The sequence below is a fragment of the Populus nigra genome, chromosome 1 (genome assembly GCF_951802175.1).
Source record: "Populus nigra chromosome 1, ddPopNigr1.1, whole genome shotgun sequence".
In the NCBI taxonomy this organism is placed as follows: domain Eukaryota; kingdom Viridiplantae; phylum Streptophyta; class Magnoliopsida; order Malpighiales; family Salicaceae; genus Populus; species Populus nigra.
Window position 1 is genome coordinate 26207031 of NC_084852.1, and position 19313 is coordinate 26226343.

Below are 19313 nucleotides of genomic sequence, written 5' to 3' on the forward strand. Positions count from 1 at the left end.
AAAGTGTAAGAACATGTTTCTACACATATTCGGGGATTTAATAACTGATTTATTAAAACCTTAGAATTTGATTAATATTTTAAATTTTCAAATCACATCAAACTGCAAAGCAGCTTACCTCAGGTAGGGTGCGTTAGGGGTGCTAATACCTTCCCTAGCCACAACCAGTTCCTGAACCTTGAATTTCTGACAAAGACCGGTGCACCCGGGTTTCCTAGTAACCCTCAATGAAATACTAGGTGGCGACTCTCAAAGAACCAATCAAGCAAACATAACGAAAAATCGCCGAATCGCCGCGCGGGTGACGTGCGACAACAGGGGTGAAAGATTGTAGTTTGTCGATCAATTGTTCAGCAGTAGTAGCAGAGATTATGATTTGTCGTGCTGAAGTTGTTAGAAATTCCTGTTCCACAGCTTGATCAAGAAAAGACAACAAATTATCATAAAAACCATTAACATTAAGCAAACCGATAGGTTTATGGTGAATGTGAAGTTGGGCCCAAGAAGAAATATGAAAGATCTCTTCCAATGTGCCCAGACCACCTGGTAAGGTAATGAAGGCATCAGCATGGTTAAACATTGTATTCATTCGATCAAACATTGTGAAGACTTGTAGTTCCTCTCCAATTGTTCTTCCAATGATGTCCCCTTTTGTTAAAGCTTCGGGGACGACCCCCAAAACTTGACTACCTCCTAAAAATGCAGCTATTGCCACACCCCCCATTAACCCAAGGCTGCCTCCCCCATATACTAAATGAATCTTTTTTTCAGCTAGTACCTGACCAAGATGATTTGCTGCTTCTAAAAAAGCTATTTCCTTCCCAGGACTGGATCCACCGAAAACAGAAATATTTTTTATGTGATAACTTGAGGAACCTGCCATTTCTACACGCTTCTATATCTGTCTAATGTAAGGGTTGAGTAGAAATGAGGGGAAGGAAGAGAAGATTTTATAGATGTGGAATTGAAAATGCAATCATATCACCTATATGTAGGCCAACTGGAGTCTCACACTCTCTCTCTCTCTTTATTTATTTATTTGAAAAAAAGCATGTGTATGTACAAGTAGTTGTGATTGTGGCTCACATCTTCCCTTGGTTTTACGTCCAAGAACGGCTTAAACGCCCTCTTTGGGTCGGGGATAGGCTTCCTATCCAGTTTTCTTAAAAACTGGCAAACATGGTCTTTTTTAGTCAGATTCCCAAGACTAAGTCGATCACGTTCTTTATGAAAATGGGGTCATAAGTCTTGAAATGCACAATGCACATCTTCACCAGGATATGTTTCCAAAGTCAATAGAAGATTATCTAAAGATTCCTTATGTTTTGAAATAAATCCTGACTTTTGACAATTTTCACAAGCTTTGCAGAATGCATGAGTGTCCCTGAACATGGTGGGCCAATAAAATCCATTTTGAAAGATTTTTGCGATGGTCTTTTTTGACGATAAATGACTCCCACATGCTTCAGAATGATAAAATTTAATGACACTACTTACCTCATTGTCCGCAATGCATCTTTGAAATATTTGATCAGGACAATGTTTGAATAAGTTAGGGTCATCCCAATAAAAGTTTCTCACTTCGTTCAAAAACTTTCCTTTATCTTCGGTACTCCAATGAGTTGGCAAATCTCCTGAGGCAAGGAAATTGATATTTTTAGCAAACCAAGGCATTAAACTAAGAGAAAGTAAGGATTTGTCAGGAAAGTAATCATCGGTTGGTGTAATGTCAGATATCGAATCTGTTGTCACTCTTGACAAAAGATTCGCATCAACATTTTCAATGCCTTTTTCATCCGTGATTTCTTCCTGAGAATAAGTCATTTGCAAATCTTCAAATTCATCAAACTCAATATTACTCAAAGTAGATTCAAATTGATCACAAACCAATTCTTCAATAAAATCTACTTCTTGTAAATCATTATCATCTCCAGGTTGCTTGCAAATGTTGAAAATATTCATCTCCAATGTCATGTTTCCAAAAGATAGCTTCATCAATCCATTCCTACAATTAATCAATGCATTAGAAGTTGCAAGAAATGGACGCCCTAAAATAACAGGAAATGAATTACATGCTTCAACAGGTTGTGTGTCCAAGACAATAAAGTCCACAGGATAAATGAATTTATCAACTTGTACTAACACATCTTCAACTATTCCTCTAGGCACTTTTACAGATCTATCGGTAAGTAAAAGAGTCACAGAAGTTGGTTTTAACTCACCTAGATTGAGACTTTGAAAAACTGAATGTGGAAGTAAATTCACACTAGCTCCAAGATCAAGTAAAGCTCTTTCAATTTTATGTTCTCCAATAAAGCATGAAATTGTAGGACAACCAGGGTCTTTATATTTCAATGCATTATTGTTCTGAAGAATGGCACTTACTTGTTCGGCTAAAAAGGCTTTCTTTTTCACATTCAGTTTTCTCTTCACAGTGCACAGATCTTTTAAAAATTTAGCATAAAAAGGAACCTGTTTAATAGCATCTAGCAAAGGTATATTGATCCTTACCTGTTTGAAAGTTTCAAAGATTTCAGAGTTGTGATTGACTTTCCTTTGTTTAGTCATGGCATGAGGAAATGGAAGTGCTGGCGGAGAATCAGTCTTTTCTTTGCAATGATCAGATTCAACCCCTTCCTTACCCTCAGAGATTGATTCATCATCATTCTCACAAGGTTCAAGAATGGGTTTTTCAATAACCTTACCATTACGAAGAGTGATGACTGATTTTACGTGATCCATGTGTTGGCTTCCCGAACTACTTGCATTCGCATTGTATTGCCCCTTGGGATTTTGTTGTGGTTGAGAAGGAAACTTACCTTTCTCTTGGAAACTGAGAGCCGATGTCAATTTTGCAAGAGTATCTTTAAAATCTGTCATGCTTTGAGCAAGTTGAGTGTTAATTGCCTCTTGCTTTTCCATAAATACATGCAATGTTTCCTCAAGATTTCTTCTAGGAGGGGGGGCATAAGGAGGTGCATATCCATGAGAATTTTGGAAATTATGGTGTGCTTGAAACGGTGGCTGTGAAGTTTGAGCATTATTGTTCTCACTCTTCCAACTGAAATTTGGATGATTTCTCCAACCAGGGTTATATGTTTGTGAATATGGGTTATGGTTGGGCCTTTGAAAACTGTTTAATGCATGGGCTTGTTCATGGAGACATTCTTTAAAAGAAGGCAAGGTTGGACAGTCATTGGTTGAATGTTCGTTGGTTTCACAGATTTGACATGCAATGTCTTGAACAGATTTTAGTTGACCACTCTTTTTTAATTCTAGTGCCTCAACCTTTCTAGCTAAAGATGCAAACTTGGCTTGGAGGTCATGATCTTCCCTAAGGTTGTACATACCCCCACTAGATGTATGAGGTTGGGTTTTACTTGGTGCCTCATAAGTACCTGTGGTGTCCTAATTTTGTGCATTTTCAGCTAGAAAATCTAAGTACTCCATTGCTTCATTAGGGTCTTTATCCTCAAAAATTCCATTGCACATCAATTCAACCATTTGCCTATCTCTAGGAGTTAACCCTTCATAAAAATGTGAAACTAATCTCCATGTTTCAAAACCATGATGGGGGCAAGTATTAAGCAAGTCTAGATACCTATCCCAACATTGGTAAAATGTTTCTCCTGGTTTTTGAGAGAAAGTAATGATTTGTCTTTTGAAAGAGTTTGTTCTGTGGGATGGAAAAAATTTCTTTAAAAATTGTTGTTGCATTTCATCCCAAGCACGAATGGATCCAGGTCTCAAATTTTGTAGCCATGTTTTAGCTTTATCTTTTAATGAAAAAGGAAAAAGCTTTAATCTAATGGTGTTCATGCTACAATTTGAGTCATTATACGTGTTGCAAACCTCCTCAAATTCCCTTAAATGCAAGTATGGATTTTCTAAATCTAAGCCATGAAAAGATGGTAAAAGTTGAATAATGCCTGTCTTAAAATTAAAATGAGATGCATCAGGAGGAAAAACTATGCATGAGGGTGCACTTGTTCTTATGGGATTCATGTGGTCTCTAAGTGTTCTAACCTGAATATTCTCATTATTCTCATTATAAAGCGATTGGTTATCTTCTTCAGCCATATTTTCTGAAAATGATGAGGATACCCTACAAAGTCTACCACTTAATGTACGTGACCACACTCTCATGCACATGTAAGAAGAGAATAAAAGAAAGAAGAAAACAAAAGAAAGAGAAACAAAACAAAAGAAACAAAGTTAGATACAAGAAAAGAGAAAAGAGAAAAGAGAAAATAAAATAAATACTATAATTTGTACAAGAATTTACCTCCCCGGCAACGGCGTCAAAAACTTGACACGACCAAAAGATTGATGTCTTTTCCCAAGTGCAGGAGTGTTGAAGTAATAAATAACCCGGCAAGACCGGGGTCGAACCACAGGGAGGTTACTTGTATAAATTATAAGCAACAATAATACTACAACAATAGTAACAATAATAATAATAATAATAATAGTGATAATAATAATAGTGAAGAAGAAGAGGAAGAAGTTGATGAGAACTTTGAGATGAAAGATTAACGTAAGGATTAAACAATGATAACAACAAATGTCAAGGTTAGAGGATCCACTAATGGTATTTCAAAGAAGTATAGTATAAACCCTTATTATTCAATTGGAAACCACACACAAGGAGGTTCCAATCAGATTATAAATTGTTAACATGATTACATTAGCTATCTTATTCGAATAATGCTAATACTTGTAAATGTTTTCAGGCATTCATGATTATAACTTATGTTAACAACAAATCAAGTTCCTTTCATAGCTCAGGTGTCGGTTATACCATACAGTATGGGCTATGAAAGTGCCAAGTATTTGTTGTACCAAGTGTTATACAACATAAATCTAGATTAACCATTTAACAAGCAAAGTATTAAAAGTGAATAAGATAACAAATATAAAGCATGTTAGTATCCAACATTAAAGTCCATGTTGAGTTTATAGTATATTTATCCTTACACCATTAGTGTAACCTTTTCACCTTGACATAATTAACTTAGCTAGACATAATGAAAGAAAGAAACATAAATAAACAAGATAAGAACATAAGTAAGATAAAAGTTAACTAAGTAAAGGAAAGGAAATGAAAGGCATAAACTTGATATTAATGAAAGCAAAGCATAAGCAATACAAAGAGAGAAAGCAAGAGCATGATCTTGATCTCAACACCAAGATGCCTAAATACATGGCAAATGCCTCCTTTTATAGGCCAAAATTTGGAACTATTGATTTGTTGACTAATTGATGAGTGGGTGGCCACATCTTGACTTGGTGACAATTCTTATCTTCTTGTATGCCAAAAACGTCATTAATAACGTCATAATTTGAACAGACTTCAATCATGAAAGTTCTAGGAAATTGTCTCATCTTTCCAGGGTAAAAATTTGAGATCATTTGGACTTCTAGAACTCGAGATATGGGCTGAAAACTGAACAGTGTCTGGGCTGCAGGACATTCAGACTTCTTCTTTGTTGCTACAATTTGGACTTGAAAACGGCCTTGTTAAATCTTGGGCTCCACATGAAAGTTGTAGGCCTATGTCTTATCTTTCCATCCATATAAAAGAAACCTAAATCCAAGATCTACAGCTCCAGATATGACCCAATTACCGAACTGTGTTCCAATTTGGACTGCACCAGCATCTCTTTGGCCATCTTTTTGGCCTTTCAATTTCAGTACTTCAACTCATCAATTAATTCTTTCATTTATGTGATAGGCCTGCATTTAAGATGAACATTTACCATAAATTAAAGGTATCATATAGTATTAGATATGTTATTATAAAACATGCTTTAGTTAAGGAGTTATTGATACTTCAAGTGCAAAATGATGATATAAAACCTTGATAAAAATGCACTTTTAAGTACTAATCAATTATGTAATTTTTGTTTAGTTGTTTTTGAATTTGCATAATTTGTAGTGTGTAAAAAAAACAAAGAAAGAAAGAAAGGAAAAGAAAAAAAGAAAAAAATATAGTCAAAAGTGTATGTGTGTGTTTGAATGTTTTTTTTATGATGTTTTTTTTTATGATAAAATTGTAAAGAATAAAGAAGAATTTAATATTTTGATTTGCTCACGGTCCAGAATTATTAACTTATACGTAAGTTGTATTTCTAAGATCCGATGAAAAGACAAAATTTTTAGAACTTCTTTAACACGTCAAAGCCATGAAGCAGCTTACCTCAGGTAGGGTGGGTTAGGGGTGCTAATACCTTCCCTAACCACAACCATTCCCTTACCCGCGAATCTCTAACAAGACTAGTACACTCGGGTTTCCTAGTAGCCCTCAATTAAATGTTAGGTGGCGACTCCCAACGAACCAATCAAAGCAAACAGTATAACGAGAAAAAATCGCCAGACAACGCCGCGCGGATTTGACGTGCGACAAAATGGCGACTCCACTGGGGAAGGTACTGTTTCTGACAATATTGGTCTAAACTTCGTGTATTTGATGTGTTTAAGTTTTTGCATTTTTGTCTTGTTTTATTTTTGTTTTATCCATGCATTTTTAGAATTGTTTCATGCATCACTTGTATTTATTTTTGAAAGCACACACAAGCTTCCAAGTTAGGTGGTGAATTAGCGATCTGCCCTATGACTATTGGTCAGGGTTCAAATGCGTGAAAAATCAAACTCATATCTGAGTTCTTGCTTGGTAATGGTGGGTATACGTGCCTTAATCATTTCTTGTAACGCCCCTATGCTGTCTTTACAAAGATCGTCACTGGGCAGATATAAGACTCGTTTGAGACTAGGTAGAAAACCTACCCATGTTCACATAATAAATAGAACCTGTCCTTAGGTTGTATGTGCTATTTTGATTTGCATCAGGGCAAACCCTTCTTGAAGCATCTTGAACTCAAGACTTATAGGTGACATAATGGCCATCACTCAGAAAATTTTCATGGTAGAGTTTGGGAAAAATCACGATTCTTGTTCCATCATATAAGAGTTATGACCATATTGTCACCCCTTGAAGGGCGAGTTCATAATATAGATTACATGTTCATACATTTATCATGCATGCACCGGGATGAAAAGTTGGTTCCCTCACTCGAGGTCTACTATACTGCACTGAAAAAAGAATGGAAAATGAAGAAAGGGGTTGGTGAGAGACCGATTGTCAAAAGGAAATTGAGAGCATCAAATGTGAAGTAGCTATACTTGATCTGATTGAACCAGTGCTGAACTTCAAGAGTGGAAAGGGAATGTCTGCACAACCTCTTCTGGAAGCACTGTTAGTCTATGTCCCACACAAGGAAAAATAATGAACTCGTTTTCTCATCACTCCACCAGTAGAGGCCATAAACACTGAAGTGGCATCACCTCTCCTTGATTTCAGTCATGAACAACAACAACGCCTTCAATCATCAATGAAAGGTAATCTCCTTTCTGGTTCAACTATGCTATTAGTTGTTCACCACTTTCACGTCTTGTAATAGCACCTAATAGGAGACATAAGAGTTTCAGATTCATTAGTTTCTCTTCTAGTAGAGACAATGCATGATTCCACACGTTGGCAGCGGCGGTGCTGCGCGCTACCAAGATTACCTAGCTGTTAGGAGGTTCTGACTATCCTCAAACAACCATAACAACATTGGGAGATTGACATAATGCGGCTGTGAGGATTGCCGAAGGAATTGAGCAAGTTATGAAGATGGGAAATATTAAAGGTTATATCATGGGTGTCAGAACAATGATGAGAGTTGAATCAGAAGATGACTCTTAATTGAGAAACCTCAGTAATTTTGCCTAGTCAGGTCTTGCCATAACATCAACTGCTCAAATGTCTTTGCCAAGATTGACATCCCTCTGCCACTCAAGTTTGTCTGCCAGCATCTGCCAGATTCTAGACTTGTTGCCTCGACTCCGTTAAATCACATGCAACCACTATTTCCTAGGTGGTATAATCCAGATGAGATGTGAATATCATTATGGGTTCCTCAGCCAGTTCAATTGAACAGTTGCAAGAATTTCAAGAATCGAGATCGAATGATGGTGAGCAAGAAGCGAGTTGAGTTTGTGAAAGATGATGTCATCGGCCATATTGTCACCAGAACATCCTCAGATTGACAAAAGATTGAAAATGCTTGGCAAAGCACAAATATTGCCAGAAAAGCTGATCCAAGAATGGTGCTGAATTGTCAATCATTTCATTGTGGATTGTTGCCATTGTGCATTTTGTTTTGGGGTCACATCTCATCCTTGAACGAAACATCTCTTTCCTTTGTCTTTCTGTTGTTTTGAAATCAAGAGATGTTTCTTTCAAAAGGTATGTTGACAAAATATTTTGATCAAACTCCAACATGCAAAATTAAGGTTAGTCAATCCTAAAAGATTAAAAGTATTTTGATTGTAGAAATGACTCGATATTTGTTAAAATGGCAAGATAAACAATATGAGGTGACCAAACAAATTTTGAGCTCACACATGAAATTGAAAAACCCACAATGTAGCTAAATTTTAGCAGTATGCATAATGACATGTAGTGGATTTGGTAGTTATGGACTCGCAAATCATGATTCTTACAAGTCCAAATCATTACACTGGATGAGGTCAAAATTTATCGGTTCTAACTGACCTTGCTTGAAATGAGAAAAGGCCATCTTTGTTCATCCTTTCTTCTAAAGATATATATCCCTTGCAATCCCCATTTGAGCCTGATAGAATATTTATTTTTAAAAGAAACCCTGACTAGGATCACACCCCACACTAGGGGCAAATAAGAGATTTTTGTTAGTAAAGATGAAGACAATGTTAGAATCAATAGATAAGGGGAAGGCTAAGAACAAAAGTCCAGTGGTTGGGAAGAGTCTAAAAGAAAAGGATATAGATTGGGGGCATGTAAGAAAACTTTGAGGAAGGCTATATAAAAAAAAATGGAGAGAGTGGAAATTGCCAACACTTAAAGACAAGTCAAAGATTAAGGAAGGAGAACGCCTATCAAGTCATCAAGTCTAGAAAAGAGCAAAAAAGGTTTCAAATAAGAAAAGACACAGCATACGCCAAAAGTTAATATCAGAAAAAAATATTGAGTTGCAAACATTGTCTTTTAGTATTAATGATAAAGCCTCTAATGATTAGATTGATTATTCATCAAGGAAGAAGTTGGATTTGCTTTACGACCTAGGTTAAGAGAATTGTGATATTTGAGGTTAACAAGGTTATATGTCACTTTCCCTACAAAGACAACAAAAGAAAGAGAATTGATGAATAGTTGATGTTGATCCTAAGTCTTTGAAACCTTCAAACACCTTTTTGAGCTTATGAATTTCCTTTTTTTCATAGTCATGGACCACAGCCTGCATTACATGCTTTTAAAAGCCCTTTTCGATCAAGTAAGTAATCTGAACCGATAAATGGCACTCTCAAAACTGGAAGAGCTTTTTTATAAGGGTCGTGACTTCATGAATTAAGCTACTGGTTATTATGCATGTTGATAAAATAAATGCTAAGAAAAGAAACAAACTTTCTTGATAAAGCCTGAGCATCTTATTTTTGAAATTCACAAAAAATATCACCTCATCACAAACCATCAAAAGATATACTCAAAATCAGAGTTTAAAATGGATACAAAGAACCATGAAAAAAAAAGAAGCCATTTTTATCTTGCAACGGGTGAATTCCTGTTTTCAAAATACAAGATAATGAAAGGATTACATATTTTGAATGACATGTGTTGGGTCTTTGACATGAAAGCTAGATTTTCAAAAGATCTTTTCCAAAATTGATATCTCTTTGATTTCATTTCAGCAATTAGACTTGAATAGACATGACCTTTGAAATATAAGATTTGATTCCAGAACAAGAAAGATTGTCGAACAAAGAAGAACATTGGTTGAGTCTGCGAAATCTTTGACATGAAATGACACCAACTCTTCTCAACACTCCTTTAAAATTTGAGATACCTTGGGGCAATACAATGGACCTTGAAAAGAAAAAAAACAAGCAGTATTCAGATCAGCTGGGGGGCAAAGAAAGATAATTAAATGAAGAATCGGTGAACGGAGGACAATGTGGTTCAAATAAAGATAATCAATGAACGAGCACATTCAGATCACACCGAGGGCAATATTGTTCAAAGATAGTCAAGATCTAGTGAACTCCAACAGCAATCGAAAACAACACTGCACTTGAGGGACAACTTCGTATCTTCATCTTGGGTTACCCTTTGAAACATGGCTATGACTCATAACAAATGTTATCATGTGAGTGCATTTGAATGAACATTGAAAGAATGCACACCATCAAGATTGATTGTGAGACTATCTGTTTTGAAGATCAAAAGCGCACTTCATGGCATGAATATGGGTGATAAATTGGACATCATTGATGAGGCTAATACATTTCTTTTCGCAAGAGAGAAGGAAGAGAGAAAAGAGAAGGAAGAGAGAACAGAAAAAAAAAAGAGTAAGGTCTTTAGATGAGTGGATATTGAGCAAGTTAAGCATGACAAGGACAAGTTTTTCTTTACAAAGCTTACTATGCAAATCATTGAGGAGTTTTGCTTCGTAAGCATTGTAAAGAGGGGGCATCTGTTGCTACCTAATTTTTGACCTATATAATTGAAGTTATTTTCAATAATTGAAGTTTCCCAATTGAAATTGGAACCTGACCCGAAAATCTATTCCCAGAAAGATCCAAAGTCTCCAGGCGATTCAGTTCACCAATCCAGTTTGGAACCTCGCCAGTAAACATGTTGCTACTCAAACTCAAATAATCACACAAGCCAAGCTTCTGCATTGTGTCTGGAATGTGCCCAGAAAGCATATTCTCACTGAAATCAACAGACCTCAACAACAAACAGCTTCCAATCCCATTTGGAACCTCCCCATTAAACCGATTCTTGCTTAAGTTAATCCTCCTCAAATTGTTCAAATCTTCAATCCCTTTGGGAATCTCACCATCCAGCAAATGTGATTGTGCTTCAAAAGTATCATTAAGTCTCTTATTTTACATATGTATTTATTATTTTTATTTGGGTTTTTATAATAATTGATGTGCTTTTTAGTAATGAAGTTTCTTTTAATGTCTCGATAGGTTTTTGGAGCTTAAATGAATTATTTCAGAAAATTCAACGTCGGAATTCGGAAAAAAGAATTGAAGAGAGATTTAGTTGAAGATTGAAGCAAATCTTGGTTCAAATAAGTGCTCCAAATTTGCCCCAAAAATCAATTCTAGTCCAATTCTAGAAAAGAATATCATATGATCTATTTCAAGCCCAAACATGCCTTATGTTGTGTGCAAACTTCAACCATCAAACACTCAAGGTTTCAATGTCAATCTTAGCCCAAATAATAGGTACATTTGTATCCTTATTTGATGCTTAAATTCAGCCCCAAATCAGCCCCAAATCACCCTCCAAATCAGCCCAAACACAATCCATGATCCTACATGTCCACACAATAAATAACATTTGATTTATTTGGGTAATTCATTGATCCAAGAGGGCAAGCACATGGATGGAAAGCTGGAGGGGACATTGTGACATTATTTTGGGTCAAAAGAAGAAAGAGACAACTCATAAAGGAGGAAGAAAAACGTGCACCAAAGTGTTCTCCAAGCTGGCCTGGTTTGATTTTCCAGAACACCTTTCGGTGTTTTGTCCATAACCTTTGACTCAGATGTCCAAATGAGCTGTTCTTTAATGATCTGGAAAGATAACAGAATGGCCTATAAATATATCTCTAATAGCCATCTCCAGAAGAGGCTTCTAAAAGGATCGAATTGCTGTCCAAAGTTAGAGTCAGATTTGTGTCCGAATTTTTACTGAAATTGTGTTGTGTTCTTCTTTATAGATTTCGGTTCTTTAGCTTGTAAAACTCATTATTTCAGTTTGATTCAAGTCATTTTATATTTATTAAAGTGTTATTATATATAATCATGGTTGGCTAATCTTCTTCTTGGATCCAAATCAAGGATGATGGTGATTGAGGTGAGTTCTTTAAGATATGAATGAATCTTAATGTCTATCTTTTCATTTTCTTCATGAATGTTTTATTATTGCAAAGAAATTTTATAAATCATTTAGGTAATGTTATGATCTTGAATTTTTATGCACAAACCTTAGTTTTTGTATAGAGATTGCTTGATTCAATGTCTTACTTAATATGAAAATACTTGTTCATTCTTAAGCAATAATCAATCTTCATCTTTTTAAACTTCATTGTAATATCTTCCGATCTAATATCACCATCGTTGATATTAGGTTGAGTTATCTTATATATGTTGAAGGAATCACCAATACATCACCATTAAAATTGATTTGGACCAAGACTTACTTTTTCTTGTCATTTAAAATCTATTTACACCTTTTCATCTTTGAAAACAAATCCATCAATAATTTTCAACCAAGTTATTGTTAATTTAATTTCTCTTGAGTTTTGTTTTGTTACCTAGCTTAATTTCCAGATCTAGCTCTCTGTGGATATGACCTCGATCTTACCGAGTTAATTGCTACATCGCACACTCGTGCACTTGCGAGTTAAAACAAGCCGAACATAAAAAGCGGTCAAGCAATTTTGAAATAGATCATATGATATTCTTTTCTAGAATTGGACTAGAATTGATTTTTGGGGCAAATTTGGAGCACTTATTTGAACCAAGATTTGCTTCAATCTTCAACTAAATCTCTCTTCAATTCTTTTTTCCGAATTCCGACGTTGAATTTTCTGAAATAATTCATTTAAGCTCCAAAAACCTATCGAGACATTAAAAGAAACTTCATTACTAAAAAGCACATCAATTATTATAAAAAACCCAAATAAAAATAATAAATACATATGTAAAATAAGAGACTTAATGATACTTTTGAAGCACAATCACACCCCCCAACTTAGATTTTGCTAGTCCTCAAGCAAAACAAAACATAAAACCTTTGAAATAAAAAGAATAATAATAACATAATTAGGCTCGACTCATCACACTTAAAGGACCTATCATGCAAACATTGGTATCTTTAACTTAGTGTACACAATAACAAATAAAGAAAAATAAGCATACTCACATTCTCTAAATCAAACATCCATACAAAATTCCAAATTCAATCGTATTTATCATGCAACCAACATAATTGATTCACGCAAAAACTCAACTTGTAATCTTCCCTTCTTACTACTACAAACAAGGTAGCAAACTAGAGAAATATCTATATATATTTTTTTCTTTTTTCTTTTTTTTCTCTTTTTTTTTGAAGATATTATTTATTCTTTTTCTTTAAGTGGTCACTTCCCTTTTGACGTGAATACAAACATTTGTGATGAATGCACCCGGTTACTCACAAAGTCACAAACTTAAAGTGCTTTGCATACTCATATTTCAAGCTGCCGTTTGACGTAAAGATAAACATTTGTGATGAATACCCCTAGTTACTGAGCAACTCAAAACATTGGAGTAGATAGAACTTTGTACACATTTGTGCAATAATGATTACTCTATTTACTTAAACCTTGTTTAGGACTAGATCAAAAGGGATGATCACAAGTAAAGCATCACACTCATCTTTCATGCATAATCACACAACTCACACAACTTTTACAAGGAAAGATGTACTTCAATAATCTTAAGAAAAAAGTATGCTATATCTTGCTTTATAAGATATTATCTATCCCAAATTAAAGCATGCAATGTTCAACACAATAATGAATCCAAAAATGTAATGTTGATCCTAAACAAGTCTCATTCACATACAAATGCAAGTTTTTTTTTTTAACAAGCATGGTTATCTCAAGCATTCAACATAATCAAATATCTAAAATTAAGTTTTTCATTATCCTCAATGTAAAAAAGAAAGAGAAGAAAAGTATAAAGATTAGAAAACTGTTACTCCCCTTTTGTTCTCAAGGATGAATGTCTAATTGAATTGGACATGAGCTGACTTCTTGCTTGATTTTTTTTTACCTGCATATCACAACTAAAAGAAAACATTGATGTTTTTTTTTTTTAAAATAAAGAACCTCACACCCCCCAACTTAAAATAATGCATTGTCCCTAATGCATGAACAAGAAAATATAAGAGATGGAAGAAAGAGAAAAAAAATAAAAATAAAAATGAAAAAATAAAAATAAAAACTCATTACTTCTGATACCACAATGGTATTGGATCTTCAAGATCCAATGTCTCAACTTCAGCCACAAAGTTTTCAAGATAAGGTTTCAATCGATGACCATTTACTTTGAAAACATTTCCATTCTTAGGATTTTCTACCTCAAATGCACCATGCTCAGATATGGATTTAATCACAAATGGACCAATCCATTTTGTCCTCAACTTCCCAGGAAAGAGAAGTAATCGTGAATTATACAAGAGAACCTTTTGACCAACATGAAAGGATTTTCTAAAAATATGTTTATCATGCAAAGCTTTCATCTTATGTTTTGAAATTTTTGCATTTTCAAATGCATCATTTCTCAGCTCCTCTAATTCATCCAATTGAAGCTTTCTATTTTTGCCAACCTCATTTTCATTGTCATTGAATTGCCGGATGGCCCAATATGCACGGTGCTCAATCTCAACAGGGAGATGACAAGGGTTTCCATAAACTAGCCTATAAGGAGACATTCGTAAAGAGGTCTTGTAAGCAGTGCGATATGCCCACAAAGCATCAACTAGTCGTAGGGACCAATCTTTACGGTTTGGATTGACTGTTTTCTCTAGAATGTTCTTGATCTCCCTATTTGCCAACTCAGCTTGGCCACTAGTTTGTGGATGATAGGGGGTACTGACCTTGTGAATTACACCATATTTTCTCATCAAAATCCCAACAGGCTTGTTACAAAAATGCTTACCCCCATCACTAATCATAGCCCGGGGCATGCCAAAACGAGAGAAAATATTTTCTTTCAAGAATTTGACCACAACTCGATGGTCATTGGTTCGAGATGCAATGGCCTCCACCCATTTAGACACATAATCAACAGCTACAAGGATGAATTGGTAACCAAATGAACTTGGAAAAGGTCCCATGAAATCAATCCCCCAACAATCAAATATTTCCAAAACAAAAATGGGGTTTTGGGGCATCATGTTACGCCTAGTGAGGTTACCTAGTCGTTGGCATCGGTCACATGCAACACAGAAGGCATGTACATCTTTGAACATGGTGGGCCAATAAAAACCACACTGCAAGATCTTGGCAGTGGTTTTCTTGGAAGAGAAATGCCCACCACAGGCTAATGCATGACAAAAATTAATTACACTTGGAATTTCATGATCAGGGATGCACCGCCTAACAATTTGGTCAGGGCAGTATTTAAATAGGTAGGGGTCATCCCAAAAAAAGGTACGCACGTTGCGCAAGAATTTTTGTTTGTCAAGTTTAGACCAATGAGAAGAATCTGACTTGTGGCTAGGTAATTTGCTATGTCGGCATACCATGGAGAGCCAATGTAGGAAACAGTACCTGCACAAAATAAATTTTCATCAGCAAAGAATTCATTTATTGGAGATTCATCAATTGTGGTCTCATAGCTTGAAAGACGGGACAAATGATTAGCGACTACATTCTCTACTCCCTTTTTATCTCGAATTTCAAGGTTAAACTCTTGGAGTAAGAGGATCCATCGAATCAAACGTGGCTTGGCATCTTGTTTTGTGAGCAAGTATTTCAATGCTGCATGATCAGTGAAAACAATAACAAGAGATCCAACCAAATAAGACCGAAACTTGTCCAATGCAAAGACCATAGCTAAAAGTTCTTTTTCAGTTGTAGTGTAATTCAATTGAGCATCATTCAAAGTCTTGCTAGCATAATAAATGACATGAGGTTTCTTATCTTTTCTTTGCCCTAAAACAGCCCCTACCGCAAAATCACTAGCATCACACATCAGTTCAAATGGTAAAGACCAATCAGGAGCTTGCATGATTGGTGCAGTGGTCAACAACCCTTTAAGCTTTTCAAAAGCTTCTTGACATTTTGGTGTCCAATCAAATTGAACATCTTGTGATAACAAGTTACACAATGGTTTGGCAATGGTACTAAAAGAATGAATGAATCTTCGGTAAAAACCAGCGTGTCCTAAAAAGGATCTCACATCTTTCACACTCTGAGGGGTAGGTAATTTTTGAATGACTTCAACTTTTGACTTATCTACCTCTATCCCTTTTGAAGAGATAATGTGACCTAAGACAATGCCATGTGTCACCATAAAATGACACTTCTCCCAATTGAGTACAAGATTGCTCTCTTCACACCTTTCAAGAACTTTTTCTAAATGCATTAGACATAACTCATAAGAATCCCCATAAACTGAAAAATCATCCATGAAAACTTCCAAAAATTTTTCCACCATGTCACTAAAGATACTCATCATACACCTTTGAAAAGTGGCTGGTGCATTACACAAGCCAAAAGGCATTCTTCTATAAGCATAGGTACCAAAAGGACAAGTGAAAGTGGTTTTTTCTTGGTCTTCTAAAGAAATCTCAATTTGGTTGTAACCTGAGTATCCATCAAGAAAACAATAGAAAGCTCTTCCAGCTACTCTTTCAAGCACTTGGTCTAAAAATGGAAGTGGAAAATGGTCTTTCCTAGTCACCATGTTCAACTTACGATAATCAATGCACATACGCCATCCAGTTTGGATTCTAGTTGGTACTAGCTCATTATTTTCATTCTTCACTACCGTGACTCCAGATTTTTTAGGGACAACTTGGGTTGGACTAACCCATTTTGAGTTTGCAATGGGGTAAATGATACCCGCATCAAGTAGCTTAAGCACTTCACATCTTACTACTTCCTTCATGTTTGGGTTCAATCGTCTTTGCATTTGCCTCACAGTTTTAGCCTCTTCTTCAAGATAGATTCTATGTGTGCATAAAAGAGGGCTAATTCCTTTCAAGTAAGTAATAGTCCACCCAATTGCTTTCTTGTGTTTTCTCACCACTCTCAAAAGTTCTTGTTCCTGCTCTATGCTAAGTTTTGATGAAATCACAATAGGATATGATTCATCTTCCCCTAGAAATGCATACTTAAGATCACTCGGTAAAGGCTTCCTTTCTGGTTTATAAGGTTGGACAAGAGATGCCTCAGCTTTCACTTGGGGTGAAATCAAAGGCTCAAACGATGGGGTCCATTGACCTATTGACATAAGAGGCATTGGATCTAGATAAGTCTCGAGTTCTCTTACTTCCTCATCAACACATTCCAAAGAATAAAATCTTTCATCATGAATTAAAGTTCTCTCCAATGGATCCTTGATCCACTCTCTCTCAAAGTGTTCTTGACAAATTGTTTGGATCAAATCTACCTCTCTAATGTCCTCATGTTCACCAATTTGTTTAGAGACATTGAATATGTTCATCTCCACAGTCATGTTCCCAAAAGACAATTTCATCACCCCATTCCTACAGTTGATTAAAGCATTGGATGTAGCTAGGAAAGGTCTACCTAAGATGACTAGGATGGGAGCATTAGAACCTTCAATAGGTGCGGTGTCTAACACTACAAAATCAACAGGAAAGTAGAATTTATCTACTTGGACCAACACATCTTCAACAATACCCCTGGGAATCTTGATTGACCTATCAGCTAATTGAAGGATGATTCGAGTAGGCTTGATTTCTCCTAAACCTAATTGTTCGTAAACAGTGTAGGGTATCAAATTCACACTTGCTCCTAAATCCAACAAAGCTTGGTCTATCTTATGATTTCCAATAATGCATGAAATGGTAGGACAACCAGGATCTTTGTATTTGGGAGGGGTCTTAAACTGGATGATGGCACTAGCATGTTCAGTTAGAAAGGCTCTTTCTTTCACATTCAATCTCCTTTTGACTGTGCATAAGTCCTTGAGGAACTTTGCATAAGATGGGACTTATTTAATTGCATCAAGGAGTGGAATGTTGACTTTCACTTGTTTAAACAATTCATAGATTTCTAAGTTCATAAGATCATGTTTAGGTTTCCCTAACCTTTGTGGAAATGGTGCTCTAGGAACAAATTCTAAATCACTCACTTTGACTCCAATTTTGCTTGAATCATCTCCTTTCTCACTCATCTCTTTCTCATTTATCTCACCTTCTTTGTCACTCAAGCTCTCATTTGTCACTTGTGTTTTGATTTCCTCTTCACTTTCCCTAGATTCCTCCTCCACAATACTTCTAGGAATCCCAAAACCTATAGCTTTGTCAATAATCTTTCCACTTCTAAGGGTAGTGATGGCTTGGACTTGTTCATGGTTTGAAGGTTCACTAGATGAGGATTCACTCATGTGTACCTGACCTCTAGGATTTGGCATTGGTTGAGCTGGGATCTTTCCCTTCTCTTGAATGCTTAGTGATTGAGTCAACTTGGTTAGTTGACTTCGAATGTCATCTAAGGTCCTATTGGTCTGGTCTTGAAATTTATAAGCTTGGTTGTTGATTCCTCCTTGTGTTTGCATGAATTGTTGAAGAGTATCCTCTAGGGATCTCTTATGAGGTGGTTGGTATGTGTTATGTGTGGGAGCATGAAATGGTTGGGGTGGAGGTTGAAATGTTTGAGGTACTGAAGGGCCCTCATTTCTCCATCCAAAATTTGGGTGGTTCCTCCATCCAGGATTGTAGGTCTCAGAGTAGGGATTGCCTACTTGGTTTGAAAATGGCTTTCTAGCATTACTTGAATCAGAAGTTTGGCCATATAGCACTTCCTTGAAGGCTGGAATGGTAGGACACTCAGTTGTCCTATGCCCTTTGCTCTCACAAACAACACAACTTTCCTCTTGTTGTTCACTCATGACATGCACTTTTTTAATCTCAAGAGACTCTACTTTCCTAGCCAATGAGGCTAATCTAGCATTAAGGTCATCAGTTTCTTTCAATTGAAACTTCCCACTTGAATGAGAAATGGTGTTTCTATACTCAACATGAAGTGGGAGAGAAGTCTCCCATTGCTTTGTGTTTTCAGCCAATTGATCAAAGAAATCAAAGGCTTCACTTGGTTCTTTTTCATAAAACTCACCATTACACATGGTTGACACTAGCTTTTTAAAATCTGCGGTAAGAGAGTCGTAGAAGAAACTCACTAACCTCCACATCTCAAAACCATGGTGAGGGCATGCATTTAACAAGTCTTTGAACCTTTCCCAAGCTTGGTGAAATGACTCATTTGTACTACAAGAAAAATTCATCATTTGACGTTGTAAGGCTGCCGTCCTATGAGTGGGGAAGTATTTTTTCAAAAATTCAGCTTGCATTTCTCTCCATGTACCTATAGACCTAGGACGCAAGGAGTTTTGCCAAAGCTTGGCTTTATCCTTTAGAGAGAATGGGAACAATTTAAGACGAATAGTTTCCTCGATGCATGTTCTATCAATAA

General features: G+C 36.0%; 1 pseudogene; it reads right to left on the bottom strand.

Annotated features, from left to right (window-relative positions):
• LOC133680834 (uncharacterized) overlaps positions 1 to 19313 on the bottom strand; it is a 103501-nt pseudogene that overhangs the window by 5583 nt on the left and 78605 nt on the right.